This window comes from Piliocolobus tephrosceles, chromosome 1, assembly GCF_002776525.5.
Source record: "Piliocolobus tephrosceles isolate RC106 chromosome 1, ASM277652v3, whole genome shotgun sequence".
Classification (NCBI taxonomy): domain Eukaryota; kingdom Metazoa; phylum Chordata; class Mammalia; order Primates; family Cercopithecidae; genus Piliocolobus; species Piliocolobus tephrosceles.
The window spans coordinates 7,154,074-7,170,989 of record NC_045434.1 but is presented as its reverse complement, the minus strand read 5'-3'; positions in this window follow the sequence as shown (position 1 = coordinate 7,170,989).

Here is a 16,916-nt window from a genome sequence, read left to right as displayed (position 1 = left end):
CTACTAAAATTACAAAAAATTAACCGGGTGCGGTGACGGGCGCCTGTGGTCCCAGCTACTCGGGAGGCTGAGGCAGGAGAATGGCGTGGGCCCGGGAGGCGGAGCTTGCAGTGAGCCGAGCTCACACCACTGCACCCCAGCCTGGGCGACAGAGCAAGACTCCATCTCAAAAAAGAAAAAAAAAAAAAAACAGAAAAAGAAAAGTTAAATGATTTTGATAAAGTCAGAAAAATAATTCCAACATCCAGGAATATTAATGATGATAATAGTAATGATAAGAAGAAAAAGCAAACTAGGAAGACAAGGAAAGTCCTTTAACCTGAAAGGATGTATCTACAAAAAATCTACAACAAACATCACAGTTAATTATGAAATATCAAAATATTTTCTCCTAAGATCAGGAGTGACATGAAGACATTAGCTTTGTAAGAAAGGCCCAAGTTAAAGCAAAAGGCAACAAAAAGAAATAATCCATATATAAAGACAATATAGGAAGGAATATACCTCTCATTATGTATAGACAATGTGATTATATATGTAAATACAAATGAATTCACAAACCATTAGAATTAATAAATGCATTTAGCAGTATATAATTAATACATATATTTACTTCACTTCTGGGAGTTAAATGTTACACATGGTCTCTGAGTTTCCAGAATCCTATCATACCCATTGATAGAAAGGAAGCCAGTTCCATGCAAACATCTTCCACTCTCAAGCCTGGCCTCAGAAGAAAGGGCCACCAAGGTTTGGAAAGACCCTGGTTCCTCCCCTCCTTCACCAGCACATTCTTGATTGCCTTGGTGCAAGGAACCTCCCGCTGACTTTCCTTGGGAAACTGCCAAGTGGTGGGTTTTGGGTTTTACGTACAAATCCATCCTAACACTCCCCATTCATGAGCCACCTGACTCTTTCCTCAATCTTAGGCCAAGGAGATTCTGGCATCTCCGTCCTGTTAATTCTAGCCCATTGCTATGTCCACGGTTCAAGTTGTTCTAACAAAATTTAAGACCTAGTTTCAGGCAGGTGTTCTAGCTTAATTTCACAAACATGCCAGGCTCATGAATCTTCACCAGGTTTATATCCTACACATGTGTCTTTCCAGAGCAAAATATTAAATCCCAAGCCATGGGTGAGTCCTTCCCATGTCAATAAATTCATCTCTACTCATCATGCTCCAGTGTGCTCACCACCCAAGTCTAATATCCTCAGTATTCCCTTTCATACATCTTCTCCCACTTTCTACTGGCACATGTTAGTCTTGCCCTGCAATTCCTTTGGCATATTTTGGCCACTTTTTTTTTCTGAAACAGAGGTTGTATTTCCTTGCTCAGGCTGTGCTAAGGTCTGACCCTGTATATTGGCCTGAAGTCAATGAGATGCCAAGAGACTGGAACTTGGGACCTAACATCACATTGCAAGTGACCTCATTTATATCAGGTTTTGTACAATTTCCAGGCAAGGAAAATCTATTCTTCATCAAGGGGAAGAAGTTTGCTTTTCCTGCCAGAACGACTTGGAGTTAATTTATAGGTATGAGATTTAGGCTAGTCTTCCCAATATCTCCATGCCAGGTCTCAGGGTCTGCTATTTTCCCATCAGGGCCTTGACTTTGACATAGGAAACTCGTTAAAGCTATGCATTCAGCCTCCTTTGCAACTCAACCACACTTATAATCAGATCATAAGTCTGAAATTTCAACAGAGCATGCCCTCAGGCTGCGGATGACAATACTTTCCTTTAAAGCTGCCACAGAAATCTCTAATAGTACAGTATTCCTTAATCTGGCAGTTAATGATGCTAGACTTACTGTTTTTTTATATTTTTGCAGGATCTTCAGTACTGTCAAAAATGTCCCATACCACAACTCTTAACATTATTCTTGCCCTTATACCAGTCTAGTGCGGTGCCCACTTGATCTCTCATCTCCTTCCATTTCACCCGCACCTTGCCCAATTAAACAAATGTGAAAGCTTTAGTATTGATCATGTTCTGTATGCCAGAGGGGTTTTGCCATCACACTTATTCCAGCTTTTTATTGCCTTTAGACAGATAAGAAAACCACTCTCAAAACCCCATGCTGAGAATCTGCTTTCTGGAACTACTTCTTGTACAAATTGTTATAACCTAAGTTCCCTGGAAAACAGAACCAAAGGAAAAAGCAGTAAGCCAATGCTTTGTGTAGGTAGGAGGCACAATCCCGGAGTCTAGAATGAAAGGAAAAGAAAAACAGGGAAAACAAATATTAAGTTTTACACATCGAAGTTGGTTACAGCCTCCAGGAAAGGGCAGCTCTTTTGTTCTCTCACACAGGATGTCTCCAGGCAGAATGCTGGCATCACTGTGCTGTGAAACAGTCAACAGTGAAGAAGAAAGGAAAATAGATCTACTGCCTCTCTCCATCTTTTTGTCTTTTATCAGTCAAATTTCACCACATAGAATGTTTACTTCACTGTGTTCCAGGGTATGGGAGACTGTTGGGACAGCTAATCTCCCAGGGTGGCTCTTTATGAGTCCAGAAGTGATGGGAGAAGCCAGAGCCACTGGTTCCATTTAGGCCAGACTTGGAGGCCAGAACTGCAGTGACTTTCTCTGTGCTGGGGATAATGGAAAATGCGAGAGCCTGGTCTTCTCTAGAAGTGGCTGAGACTGCAAGTATTTTTGATAGTCAGGGTGGCAACAGTTGGGGCTGTCCACCAAGCAAGTGGCCAAGTGCTTGGAAGGTGGGAGTAGCCCAGCAAATCTGGAGAAACGCAAAAACAGGAGGGATTAATACATTTACCATTTAGACAACTGTCTACTGAAAACCTCCACAGGAATAGAGGTAGAATTGGCATGTCCAAAACTGAATCCACCATCTGTACCCAAACATATGCCTCCTCCTGTGTTCCTCATCTAAGTGACTACCACCATCACATACTCATTTACCAAGACACGATGTAGATGTCATCTATCTCAACCCTCTATCTCCTGCATCTTCTACATCAACTTTATTTCCATATCTAACTTCTGTCTTCCTAATATTGCAATCCACTCCCTCTACAGTGCTACTCCTACCTTAATCCAGTGTGAATTTTTTGCAACAAACAATATAACAATTACAACAGTCTCTTACCTGGTTTCATTTTCTTTGTTCTTACTTCCAGCTACTCCATTCTGCAAATGGAGACACCATGGAAGTAGGGTAGGGATTAAAAACCCACACTTTGGGCGGAGAGCCGTGGCTCATCCCTGTAATCCCAGCACTTTGAGAGGCTGAGGCAGGTGGATCACGATGTCAGGAGATCGAGACTATTCTGGCTAACACGGTGAAACCCCGTCTCTACTAAAAATACAAAAAAAATAAAAAATTAAAAAATTAAAATTAAAATACAAAAATTAGCCGGGCGTGGTGGCGGGCGCCTGTAGTCCCAGCTACTTGAGAGGCTGAAGCAGGAGAATGGTGTGAACCCGGGAGGCGGAGCTTGCAGTGAGCCGAGATCACGCCATTGCACTCCAGCCTGGGTGACAGAGCGTTTGGAGTCAGACTGCATTAAGTTTGGATCTAGCTCCTTTACTTTTTGTCTGGGTGAACTTGAGCAAGTTAACCTTTCTTTGCTTCAATTTCCTGTTGCCTTTAGGATTCCATCATGGGCATCTTAAAAGGATCTCCAAAGGAAAGGAACATGATCCATGACTACATCCAGTTGTGAGATGACCGAGGAGCAAAGAATTTTAGGGGAAAAGTCTACTTTACACTGTTTTAACTTTGCTGTTTCCATGATGAGAAGATGTTAGTCCCAGCCTTGTCTTGTGAAAGTTTAAAGGAAACGAATCACACAGGCATTGTCTCTGCTGTAAAAAGCGCTGCACTTTCTCAGCCTTTTTCAGGTGATTAATATGATCCTCCACTTCTGAGAGACACGTTCTGTCTAGGGCCTAGACATTACCAACACAGACCATTGGGGGAAAAAATGATGAATTCAGGCAAATCTAAATGCTCGCATTAACCTCTGATGCTGTCATTTGTGCTCTAAGTGCCTGGCTCAGGAGGTGAACAAACAGCAAGAACAGATGAAGGATACTTTCAAAATTGAAGTCACTTTAGACTGCATTTTATTTAAGAGTTTTGTGAGAGAAAAGCCATTTTAAAAAGGCATATGTAGGAGCTGGGTAACTGCCTGGTCTTAACGAATGTGACAAATAGAATGGCTGGCACTAAGACTGCGTTAGGGAATGGCATGATTTAGGATCAGACACTGACAAAGATGAAGGACTCCTAGATGTCATGTAGACCAAAAGCTTCATTTTATAGAAGAAATTGGCCCTGAGAACAAGAAAGCCAATGGTTCCCTGTTTAGCCATTTCTATTTACCTTATGTATTAATTTCCTAAGTCTGCCATAACAAATGACTGCAACTATGGTGGTTTAAGATCACAGAAACTTATTCTTGCACAGTTCTGGAACATAGAAGTCTGAAATCCAAGGTTAAGCAGGGTCACACGTTTTCTGGTCTTTAGGGAAGAACTCTGTTTTCAGCTTCTGGTGTTCCCAGGCCTTTCTTATCTTGTGGCTGCATCACTCCAACCTCTGCCTTTATCATCACATGGCCTTCCCTCCTGTCTATTTCTCTGTGTATTCCACTAATCTTTTAAGAAGACCAGTCACTGGATTTGGGGTTCACCCTAAATCCTGGATGCCTTTATCTTAAAGCATATCTGCAAACACCCTATTTCCAATTAAATCACACTCTAAGGTTTCAGGTGGACATAAATTTGGGCGTACACTATTCAATCCTCTACAAACCCCATGGCTCCTCCTTAATGCAAAGGGGTCCTTCCTGGGTCAAAGGGAGCAAGTATGGATTCTGCACCTCTCCCAATGCCTTAGACCATAATTTACGCATAGATGTTAAGAGTCATACTGCCTGGATTCAAAGCACATTGACCCTCAATAAATAAATCCTTTCAAAGCTTCAGTTTTCTCAGTTGCAAAATGGAGAAAATACAGCCGTCCACATGGGAGCCTCATCAGGTTGCAGTGAGAACAAGGTGGGATAATCCACGTGGACCACTTAGCCCAGCATGTGACCCATGACTAGGGCTCAATAAATATCAGCTGCTACCAATCAAAGCCAGCACTGATGCTTTGGAAGAGTTTGCGTATCACACAAAGTAAAATTCAGTCATCCTCCAGGCTATGTGGGAAGCACCGAATGGCAGCTAGGTAATTATTCCCACCCACCCATCATGGGAAAAGCCCTGACCTCCATACCAACACTTTCAGTGGGGCTTCCTTTGTAGGCTTCTACCTGAGCTGTCTGGCGATTGGCAATTTTTCAGATTTGAGTCAGATTCACATTTGGAGATTAAGCTCCAGTATCTAGACTAAGCAGAGATGAATATAATGGACAAAGGTGTCCAAGATAAACAACTCTAGAACCTGAGCTCGAAAAGCTGGGAGCTTTCAGGAAACTCTCCAAGTCTCTGAACTGAGTGACTGGGTCTTGCCTGAAATACTAGCCGGGAAGGAAGCTGGGGCTGGGACCAGGGAGACAGAGGAAGCTGAGGGTGGACCCCAACAGTGGCAGCTTGAAGTCCAGTTGCAACATCTTAAGGAAAAGCATGAGACTCTGGAAAGCAGAGGTAAGGTGAGGAGGTATCTACTGAATCATGCAGTGGGGGGCATACCTGCTCTAGTGGACACTGTGGGGCACTGCCTAGATCCTCCTTCACAACTGAAACACTCATTCCCCAAGCCCTTGGGGAATCAGCTCTCAGGGAATCTGCTTAAGCCAAGGAGAGCCACCCAACCCAAGTTCACACGGCCTCCCTGGAAGCAGCTCACATCCAATGTCTGGTCCATGGGGGAAAAGCATAAAGGCTTGGCCATAGGCAGGAGAATCCTGAGGGCTCATCTCATCTCCAGAGCTCTTATAGCTTCAGATGAGGCTTCTGCTGTCACTGCATAATGAGCCTTAATTTTCCCCTCCCCTTGCAGGTGTCAATATTGAGAACAGCTCAATAAAACTCTCACATGTAAATTGCCATCTCATCATGTTTGCCAGAAAACCCATCCCAGATACCTACATTCACAAAATCCCTGAAAGATGCTGTTCTATCGGTCTCATTTTCCTGATGAGAAAATTGAGCCTCGGAGATCAAGCAATGTCCCCAAAGACATACAGCTGGTAAGTGGCAAAGTCGGATTTTGAACTCAAGTATGTGCAGCCCCAAAGTCCATGGTCCTTCCACTGTAATCTCTGCCTTCATTGAGTCAGCCACTAATAATAAAGCAGAAATTAAACATTCTCAGGATGTGAAAATAGGAAGGCAACCGCGGTGTTACATGGGTGAGACTCCCTTTATGCGCCTCCTGGCTTGCTTAAAGCCCTGTGGTTATAGCTGTGGTTATTTTTCTTGTTATCTCATTCAGCGCCGGTTACTAAATGTTTGTTTTCTTTTATTAGCCCACTGTATGCTTAGGACCAGGCTTCAGTTTCCTAGTTGTGTTTGCCTAACTCCTTATAAGCTTGAGCCATCTGTTCCTCTCGAAGTGGACTGGACAACATTTTTTTCCCAGAGATTTCCCTGCTTTGTATTTCATAAGGGAAACCAAACTAGGTGATTCATTGTCCTTCTCCTCCTCTTCCTCCTCCTCATCAGTAGGAAAACACTGAGAAGCAGCCTTAAGGAACAACATAGTGGCAATATCCAGGCCCTTGAATTTATGTCATATGCTATCAGCAACCAATATATGATGTTTGGATTGAGAACTATGATCAAAGTGAAGCAGTGGAACTTTGCAGTTAATCAAACGGGATTTTTGAGCCAAAAACCCACAAATGTGTTCCAGCACACTCAAGCTACATAATCTTGGGTGAGGGTGAGTTGCTAAACTGCTATGTGCAATTTTCTCACCTGTCAAAAGGGGCTAATAATAGACTTACTATTTTGTGTGTGAGGATTTGCTGATCTATATATAAAGGTTTTAGCACAGTGTTATAAATATAGCAAATACATACTTAAAGTTATCCGGTAATGCATGGAAATTAGAGGTGAGCGAAGTTGGGCCCTTCATTTACAAAACATTCTATGATGTTTAGAGCAATTCAACCTGGGATAAGCTGAGTTCCAGAGGAAGACAGGTGTGAGAGAGCTTCTGACATGAACATTGCAGACAGGTAAGATAATCACTAGCATCCATTCCTTGTGAATATTATTATATTCCCTCAAAGGCTCTGACATAGTTAGATTTCTTGAGGTCTCTTCTCATAGAGACAAGAACTTTGTTGTTTAAAATGATCCATCAAGATCAGCTTAAAAACAGCACCTGTAGTTTTGTGGTATCCGAAACTCTGAATCTGAACAGATCATTTATCAGGAAAGTCTAGAAAGATGTTTCATTTTGAAGTTTAAGGAGAAATTATTGAATTGGCCTCTGATATGGGTGACTGGCTGCTCAATTCAACAGGACTGGCTGTGTAAACATATAACATGCTTTCAGAATGTTTGTCCAGGGTGGAATAAAAGGGTAACTAATAAAGGGTAATTAATCCATCAATTCCTGTCCCCCAGTGGTCAAATTTTTACCCTAAAAGGTGGCAGCTCCTTGCACTTCCAGGTTGCATATCTATGGGCACATTGTGACGTGGAGAGAGAAGTCTTGGGTCTGGACATATACAAAAAATGTATAAATAAATCTTGCAAATTATTAAGCAAACATCAAACAACACTGCAGAAAATTGGGTTGAATAGGCATTTCACAAAAGGAGACATTTAAATGGCCAGTAATCATAAGAAACAGTGTTCATCGTTGTTTGTCATCATGAAAATGAAAATTAAATCACAAAGAGATATGACTATATAACCGTCAGAATGCCAAAATTCATAAGTTGGGGTGGATGGATGTAGGGCAGCTGAAACTCTCCTATACTGGTGATGGTGAGTGTAAAATGGTAAAATCTTTTTGGAAAACTGTTTGGCCTTATATTCTAAAGCTGAACATTACTGCCTATTCTATTACCCAGAAATTATATTTGTAAGTATGCATCCAAGAGAAATGCACATATAATTCACCAAAAAACACATACAACAGTGTTTGTGGGAGGATTACAGGAATTGTCCTAAACTAGGTTTCTCGACCACAACACTATTGACATATTGGATTGAATAATTTTTGTTGTGGGGGATTTCCTGTGCTTTATAGGATGACTGGCATCATCGCCGGCCTCTATTCACTAGATTCCAGCAGCCTCCCTGAGTCATTACAACCAAACATGTTTCCAGACATTGCCAAATATCCCCTGGGGGCAGAAAAGTCACCCCCAGTTGAAAATCACTGTTCTAAATTGAAAAGAATCCAAAACATCTATCAACAATAGTATGAAAAAATAATGGGAAGCATGTTCATTCATAATAATGTTATACAGCAGTGAAAAGAAATACATTAACATTGTACTTCACAACATGTACAAAAGAAGCCGAACACAGTGGGGCTCACACTACAACATTCTCACATATAAAGTTCAAAAGCAAGTAAAACTGACTTCTGGCTGTAGGAGTCAGAATGGTAGCAAACTTTTGGGGAAATGGTAGCTTGAAAGAGGCATGAGAGAGGCTTCAAGGATGTCAATCATGTTCTTGATCATGGTATTATATTCAAAATACCAATTGTAAAAGCTTTAGAGCAATAGATTTACAGTTTATGAACTTTTCTGCATATATATTACATTTCAACCAAAAGTGTTTCCCCAAAACAAGGCTGGACATGGTGGCTCACGCTTGTAATCCCAGCACTTTGGGAGGCCACCACGGGCAGATCACTTGAGACCAGGAGTTCGAGACCAGCCTGGCCAAGATGGTGAAACATCATCTCTACTACAAATACAAGAATCAGCAGGGCGTGGTGGCACGTGCCTGTAATCCCAGCTACTTGGGAGGCTGAGGCATCAGAATCGCTTGAACCTGGGAGGTGGAAGTTGTAGTGAGCCGAGATCTCGCCACTGCACTCCAGCCTGGGCAACAGAGTCTGTCTCAAAAAAAAAAAAAAATTTCCCCGAAACAGATGTTTTGTATACTTTTATTAGTTTTCTACTAGGAAGTTTTATATAGAGATAATCTCTGATACATTGCCAAAAATGGAAAGTTTACAGATACCTGTTTTATATTGAAATATGTTACTTTTTCCACTTTCCAAAATAGCATCATGCTCCTTTCACTGAGTATGATCTCAGTCTCAGTCTCCTTTGCTCCTGATCAGCAGGCAACCTAAATAAACCATCACAGTGACCTCGGATATCATCCTCTTACCATGGCCCCACCCTAGAGTTTTCTCTTCTGAACAGTATCACAGGGTGTATATTTTTCAAGTTAAAATGTGTTTTTTGAGAATGTCACACACTGTTTGAGATAATTAGTACCTTCCTGGGTCTGCATTACTGCTCTAAAATAACCGATAAATTCTATCTCCATTAAAGGTGGCAATGGTTCAGTTGCATTTGATATTCTAGGGCCCAACTTTGTATAATTCTGTGTACTTAGGACATAATCCCCATATTTTGACCTTTCTACATGTACTTAGCTACATCCTGTATGATTTCAGTCCTGTCAGGCTTGTCTTTTCAAAAACATATTCTTCACAAAGCATTGTTCTTAAAAATTAAGAACTATTCAAGCTGTTCTTTGAGTTCTGAAAGTCCTCTATAATATTTTGCTTTAGAGAAGCATCATATTTATTCATCAGGGTTCACTGAATTAGTTAAGATAGAGTTCATTTATCAGTTAAAAGAGGAATGGAAAACAAAGGGTATAAATTATGGATTACCTATAAGGGGGCAAGGGAGAGAGAAGGCAGTAAAATTGATGGGAAAGGTCACGTGGAAGTTTCAAGCCTTCTCCACAAATGTGTTGACGTTGCTCTCATCGAAAGGCAGGGGCTATCTCTTCTCATCTTGAATCTCGGCTGATCTTAGTGACTAACTCGTATCAATAAAATGCAGTGTAAGTGACTTCCAAGGTTGTGTGACTTTCAGTGACAGGACCAAAAAAGCCCTACAGTTTCCTCCTGGTTCTCTTGAGATGCTTGCTGGGGAACACCAGCCACCATGGATGATGCCTGGCTGTGCGGAGAACACCAGGCTGAAGAGGCAGCAGTTCTGTTGACACTCCCAGCTGAGTTCCATCCATTCTACAGACAGCATCAGCTGTCAACCATGTGAGAGCGCCATCTTGGATGGCCGTCCCAGTCAAGCCCTCAAATGACTGTAGTCGCCATCTGACTACAATTACACAAGAGACTTTAAGCAAGAACAGCCTCACCTAACTTTTCCAGAATTATTGACTTACAAAATCATAAGGAAAATAGAATAGTTATTTTAAGCTTCTACTTTGGGGGATAATTTGTTATCCAGTGATTCCAAGAACAGAACAATCAAGAGTTTCTTCTAACGACACTAGTTCAGCCTAGTTGGACTCAACAAGCCTATATTGAATTCTTACTATGTGTCATGCACTATGGCAGGATTGGAGATACCAAGATGGTAAAGTCACAGTCTCTTCCTGGTAGGATAGTGAGCCATGTCAGGAACAACTACAGCATCGTGCCATAACAGGTGTAGTAAGAGAAACAGACCTGTACAAATGAGATGGTGATTAGCTATTTCTTAGAGGCCTCAATGTGCAGGGGCTTTGGAGTTTTTCAGCCGAGATTCGGATTCCAGCATTAATACTACTTAATGCTACGATCTTGCACATGTTACCTAATTGTCTGAGCCTAATATTTCCTTCCCCTGGGAAAGGGTTTCCTTGGTGTAACACTCACTCTCCCAAAACAGGAAAAGTCCCTTCATTTAATTGGCAAGTTTGGGACATAAGGAAGGTGTTTGTGCCAGCCTCTCCCTCTTTCCTTTTCCTTTGAGTTCTGACTGTTTGTAGGAGCCAGGAATTTCCACTACTGCCTGCCACATGGTGACAGAGGCCTTCCCCTTTTGATTTAGAGGTGGGAACTGCAGTGGACCAGCACAGTTTGTAAAGGCGAAAGTTGGTGCAACCATTATTAGAAGGCCACAGGTTTATGCCTTATTATAAATAATAGCTTCACAAAACTGGTATGTGTTTCCCATAGACCCTTTTTTCCCCTCTCAATTAGTTTAATTAGTTCTCAGCTAGACAGGAGAGAAAATACTGTGTTCAGTATCCATCATGCTGGGCCAGAAATCTGAGAATGAGACTGAAATACCACATGGTGGGTCTTTACTTTAGGCCAGGATACGGGAATTTAGACTTCAGTAAGCACGTAGCTTTGACCTTGACAACCTAGATAGGCTACCTTGAGCTGCACAGCTCTTGCTTACAACTCGGTATTTATTTAGCTTTCAGCTGACCTTACCAAGGTAGTAGCTTTAGGCTTCAGGCACAGCCATATGGGATTTTTCACCTTGGTGGTTTGCATCAGCTTATGGCAACTTTGTCCACAGTGAGCTGCTGTCTCTATAGAGACAGAGCTGTAGCACGAGAGCTTTGGAAAAACAGTACAAATGCCTCAGGAAAAACACCGTGTGCTGCAGGGTGTTGGTCGCCACAGCTTGACCTTAAACTAGAAGGTATGATTTTTCTAAGCAGTTGTAGCTGAGGTAAGGATTCCATTTTAGGATAAACAGAACCATTCCATACTCAGCCTGTTAAGGCATTGGTGGGCAAAAAATCATAATCATTGTTTTTCAAATTTTGAGGCAGCTGCACTCCAGGTATGCTCAAGACACGAGGGAGAACTTGCCTTTAAATTATTCATGTCAAACCTAGGTGAAAAGTGCAGGATCTGTTGCCCATATTCTATCCTGTTTTCTGGACCAAGAAGCAAACTTGAATGATTTTGCTCATTGGATAGCCTTGAATATACGTAGCTTGTCCAAAGGCTAAAATTTTAAAATACTTGAAGAGTTGCTGAATGAATTTCAAGGAGGTGTAGTCATCTTGGGGGCATTCAGGTACTTTCTATGCTAAAAGGGGGCTGTGAGTGTTTTTTAAGAATGTCACACACCTTTTGAGATAATTAGTACCTTCCTAGTTGTGCATTACTGTACTAAAATAACTGATAAATTCTGTCTCCATTAAAGCAGGAATGGATAGCCTTGAATACATGTAGCTTGTCCAAAGGCTAAAGTTTTAAAATACTTGAAGAGTTGCTGAATGAATTTCAAGGAGGTGCAGTCATCTGAGGGGCATTCAGGTACTTTCTATGCTAAGAGGGACCTGTGAGTTTTAGAGAAAGAAAGGGACAGATTAAAGCAGTAAGTTAAAGCATTACAAAAACAGTGGATTGGTTGTAAAAAGAAAAGAGAAATGCCAGAGCTGTCTCCCACTCTTGCAAGAAAAGGCATAGCAGAAGGAAGTGCTACTTAGAGCTTGGGTTATTGAAGCAACACAGCAGAAAATTTGGTCCTTGTTATACTCCAGAACTTTGAAATCATCTACAGCAGCTGCTGAGCCATTTATTCTCCAGCGGAAATGAAAGACAGGGGACGGGGAAAAACCATTGCACGGCTGGTGGGATTCACAGACTTAACTCCATAGAGAGAGCAGTGGCAGCAGCATGTGACAAGTGGCCAGAGACACCCCAGTGAAGCCAGACCACTGAGCAGAGCCCACCCCTAGGTCAGCATTATGCTAAAAACCATGGGCTTCCAAAAGGAAATGAAAATGAAGACCTAGGGAATAGGCAAAATAGTAATAAAAGCACTTCAGATAAGACCTGGTTACTTGGTGGTCACCCTGGCAAATTGCTCAACTTTGCATAAACGTAGCAATACCTCAAATGCTACTCTCGCTGAGAGAGAAAAATGGCATGCACAGGGGTCTACCTGTCCCAACCTCAGTCATGGTAAATGCCTTGGACCAAAATTAAACACTTAATGGGTAATTTCTTCCAACTCAGTTTAAATTTACCAGTTCGGGCTCTAAACAACTGGGATGTATGAAAAGGGCAAAATGTGAAATTGTTTCCTCCATGTACCTTCTTTTCTTTAGAAACTGTTGAGCATTTTCCCTGGTCTTTGACAACGCTGAGAATGGAGTTCTCAGAAACTAATTTTGTCTGGATTAACTCTTCTGCGAATTGGGGATTCTTGTTTCTAAATTTGGAGGTGTGCTCTAGAAGAGTGGACTTTGGAGCTGCCTGCACTTATGTCTTGGCTTGTTCCTAAACTAGTTGAAGCATCTTGGGCAAGTTCCTTAAATTCCAGGCTTCAATATTTTTTTCATTGAAAATGAGAATAACACTATATAAAGAGTTAATGTAATTATAGTTAAATAGCATAATACATAGAAAAAAATGTCTAGAACAGAATTAGTGACTAGATATTATTATTATTACTGGATTTTTGTCCTCTTTAATAAGTAGGTACATCGAAGAACTGATGTAAAACTAATGTAGTTTCTGAGGCTTTAAAGGATTGAGCTCAGTAAGAGACAAGTCATTTTACAGCTGCTGAGGCTGTCCCAACCTTGCCTGAAGTCCCTCTAGCTGAGGCAGAGCAGAATAAGTGGTTGGAGAAAAGGGACTTTTGGCTTTTATTTTCTTGGCTTTTCACTTATCAGGGTAAGGGCAAGGAATCTATCAGTTTTAATTATGCCCTGCAAATGTGATAATGGAAGGGAAGTTATATCCATATGTAAGACATCCCTTTGTTGACATTTTGTCATTAAAGTGTGATAATGTTGTCATCCAGTCTTACTGCAGATCTTTGAAAGTCTATTTGAAGACATGGCTGGGCATGGTTTGGGATAGCAAATAGAGCAGGGAATAGAATACAGAATAGGGAATGGATTTTCTGCCTTAGAATGTGGGTTTAGAGTTAATTTGATTAACGATTTGTTCTGGTTCATTTCAAACTCCTTTGGAGTTAAATAATAAACTATCCACTCATGATCCTAGGAGGATGCACAAAGGGACAGTGCTGAGAACACAACTGTCCTAAAAAGCCACTGATTTTCTTCCTGGAGATGGTCATTCATACACTGAGTTTTTAAGTTTTGTGGGTTTAGAAAATAAAAAACTAGAGAGGTTAGTGAACAAATGCTTCTTCTCTGCTCTTGGTGCCTCCCTTCTTGTGAAGGGAGCTCGGCAGTGGGTCACCTCTGGCCTCTTACTCACCAACCAAGGGTGGTGAGCATGGGATGAAAAACTGGGAATGTGCCATCCACACACATACTTATCTATTTCTCTTTGGAATGGGGTTGCCCGAAGAGCCATTTCTGCTCAATTTTCTGCCAGAAAGTGAAAGAGACCACTCTGGCGATCCCCCACTGCCTGTGACTGAGTAAGAAAATCTGGGCTGGGAGCAGTGGCTCACACCTGTAATGCCAACATTTTGGGAGGCCGAGGAGGGCCGATCACCTGAGGTCAGGAGTTCGAGACCAGCCTGGCCAACATAGTGAAACCCCATCTCTACTAAAAATACAAAATTACCCAGGTGTGGTGATAGGCGCTTGCAATCCCAGCTACTTAGGAGGCTGAGGCTGGAGAATCGCTTGAACCCAGGAGGCAGAGGTTACAGTGAGTGGAGATCACGCCATTGCACTCCAGCCCTGGTGACCAGTGTAAAATTCCCTCTCAAACAAACAAACAAAAAGAAGTCAGCTGGGGTCCCAGCCATGATACCACACTACAGGCAGGACTCAGGGGACTGGGGCAGGGAGTAAAAACTGAAGGACAAGAAAGCTATGTTCCAGCCAGCTCCTAAGAAACTTTCCTGAGAGCCACACTCAACAAATTGCATGCCATGTCATTGACAACCCCTAGACACAAAGAGAGCTGAAAATGTAGTCATTATGCTGAGCACAGTGATACCCCAAATAAACTTGGGTTCCTAAAGGAGACTGTGGGAAAATAAATGTTGTATAAGCAACCATAAGTCTCTGCCAGGGAGCCCTTAGTGGAAGCCTGAGGGAGGTTTGGAGAGGCTTTTGTTTTCCTCCTAAAGAAGAAAAGTTGCAGCCTGAAGAGAGGCCCTTGTCCTTTTCTCTCCTAGCTTTGAAGGTGGGTTGACACCAAGAGGTGGAATGGCCATCTTGCAACCCAAGGGAATGAGCATGGGGAGGAAGGATAAATACCAAATAAGTCACAGAGGTTTCTGATCTTGCCATCGTTGAGCCATTGAGCCAACATTAACAGTTAATTGCTTTCAATGATCTTATTGTGTGAAAAACTTTTATGTGTTAGATCACTGGTGTATTAGTCCATTCTTGCATTGCTACAAAGAACTACCCGAGACAGGGTAATTTATAGAGAAAAGAGGTTTAATTGGCTCACGGTTCTGCAGGTTGTACAGGAAGCATGGCTGAGGAGGCATGTGGAAGGCCAAGGGGAAGGAGATTCATCCTCCAGGGCTGAAGCAGGAGGAAGAGAGTGAAGCGGGAGGAGCTACATATCTTTAAACAAGCAGATCTCATGAGAACTCACTCACTATTATGAGCACAGCAAGAGAGAAATCCATCACCCCCTACCACGCCCCTCCTCCAATATTGGGGATTACAATTAGACACAAGATTTGGGTGAGGACACAAATCCAAACCATATCCACTGGAGTCACATGTTTTGCTCCCCTACAGACAAATATATTCATAACTGATATAAATCTTAAATATCAGTCATTTGGTTTGGTTTTAGCTTCCTTTCTCCATGTGTGTGCGTGTGCGTGTGCATGTGTGTGTGTGTGTGTTGGTGGAATGTGGTGAAGGAATTAGAGCCTGTCATTTTTCTCACAGAAAAGATAGGAAGTTTGTGAGATAATGTCAATATAAAAGTTTTCCAAAGGATCAAAAAGATTTCTAGAATTCACTTAATCCATTTCCATATCTATATTGTCTATATTTTCTAAAGAAAATAGCCTCTTCAGACTTACTTCCCATCACTTCAAAGTTCATATACATGACAGAGATTTTTCGTATTTAATTAGCGTCTTGCTGAATTATAAGTCATTTCCCCTTTGTCCTGGCCTCATTGAATAGGGTGAACAGATGTTCTACTTCCCTTGACAAAATCTGCTCACTCCTCAATGGCTGTAATTAAGTGCCTCTTCAGTCTTCTCGTCTGGACAAATTAGTTCAATTTCTTGAAATCTGGACCCTAGTGGTCTAACACTTCCACCTTTTTGGTCACCACTGTTATACCTCTCTGGACTCATTTCAAGTCCAGTATATCTTACTTCTGTAACTTGTCAGATGCCAGGAAGAAATATAAACATAAAGGCCCAGATTTGGAAGTGGGTCATCTCAATCTCCTTTCCTGATAGTCTAGCCTTGAAAATATTCCTCACCCATCAACGTTGCTGATAAGGTTAGATATGTCTTATTTGCTTGAGGAAGTTCTAGCTATATACTGAAGTCATCTGGATAACTTTTAGAGAATATTCATGCCTGGGTCCCATTCACAACAATTTTGGTTTCACTGGCCTAGAGCAGGGTCTCAGCATTGTTGTTCCATGAAAGTTTTCCAAATGCAGCTAATGCACAGCCAGGTTGGAGAACCAGAGAGCTATTTCCTCTGGCTATTCTTTACATTTCATTATCTCCTGTCTTCAGTTTGTTTCTACTCAATAAATCCTTGCGCAAGCTCTTAGGAACTTGCTCTCCATGTTTAATATATATAAAACACAATTGTTTTCTCCTCCACACCAGACCTACCTGGTCCTGTATTCTCTTGTCTTTAATTAATTCCATTGTCTTTATTAGTGGTACCAATAATTACCTAGAAACCCCAAGAATCATCTTCAACCTTCATTTGTGATCTCGTCCCATATGTTGGACACCAAGTCTCTTTAACTCTACTTCTAGATAATCTCTTGAAATTTCCCTCCACTGCTCATGCCTTAGTCCAAACTCTTAACTCAAAATTAACATATATAATAGTCTCTAATTTGTCTGTAATCCATTTC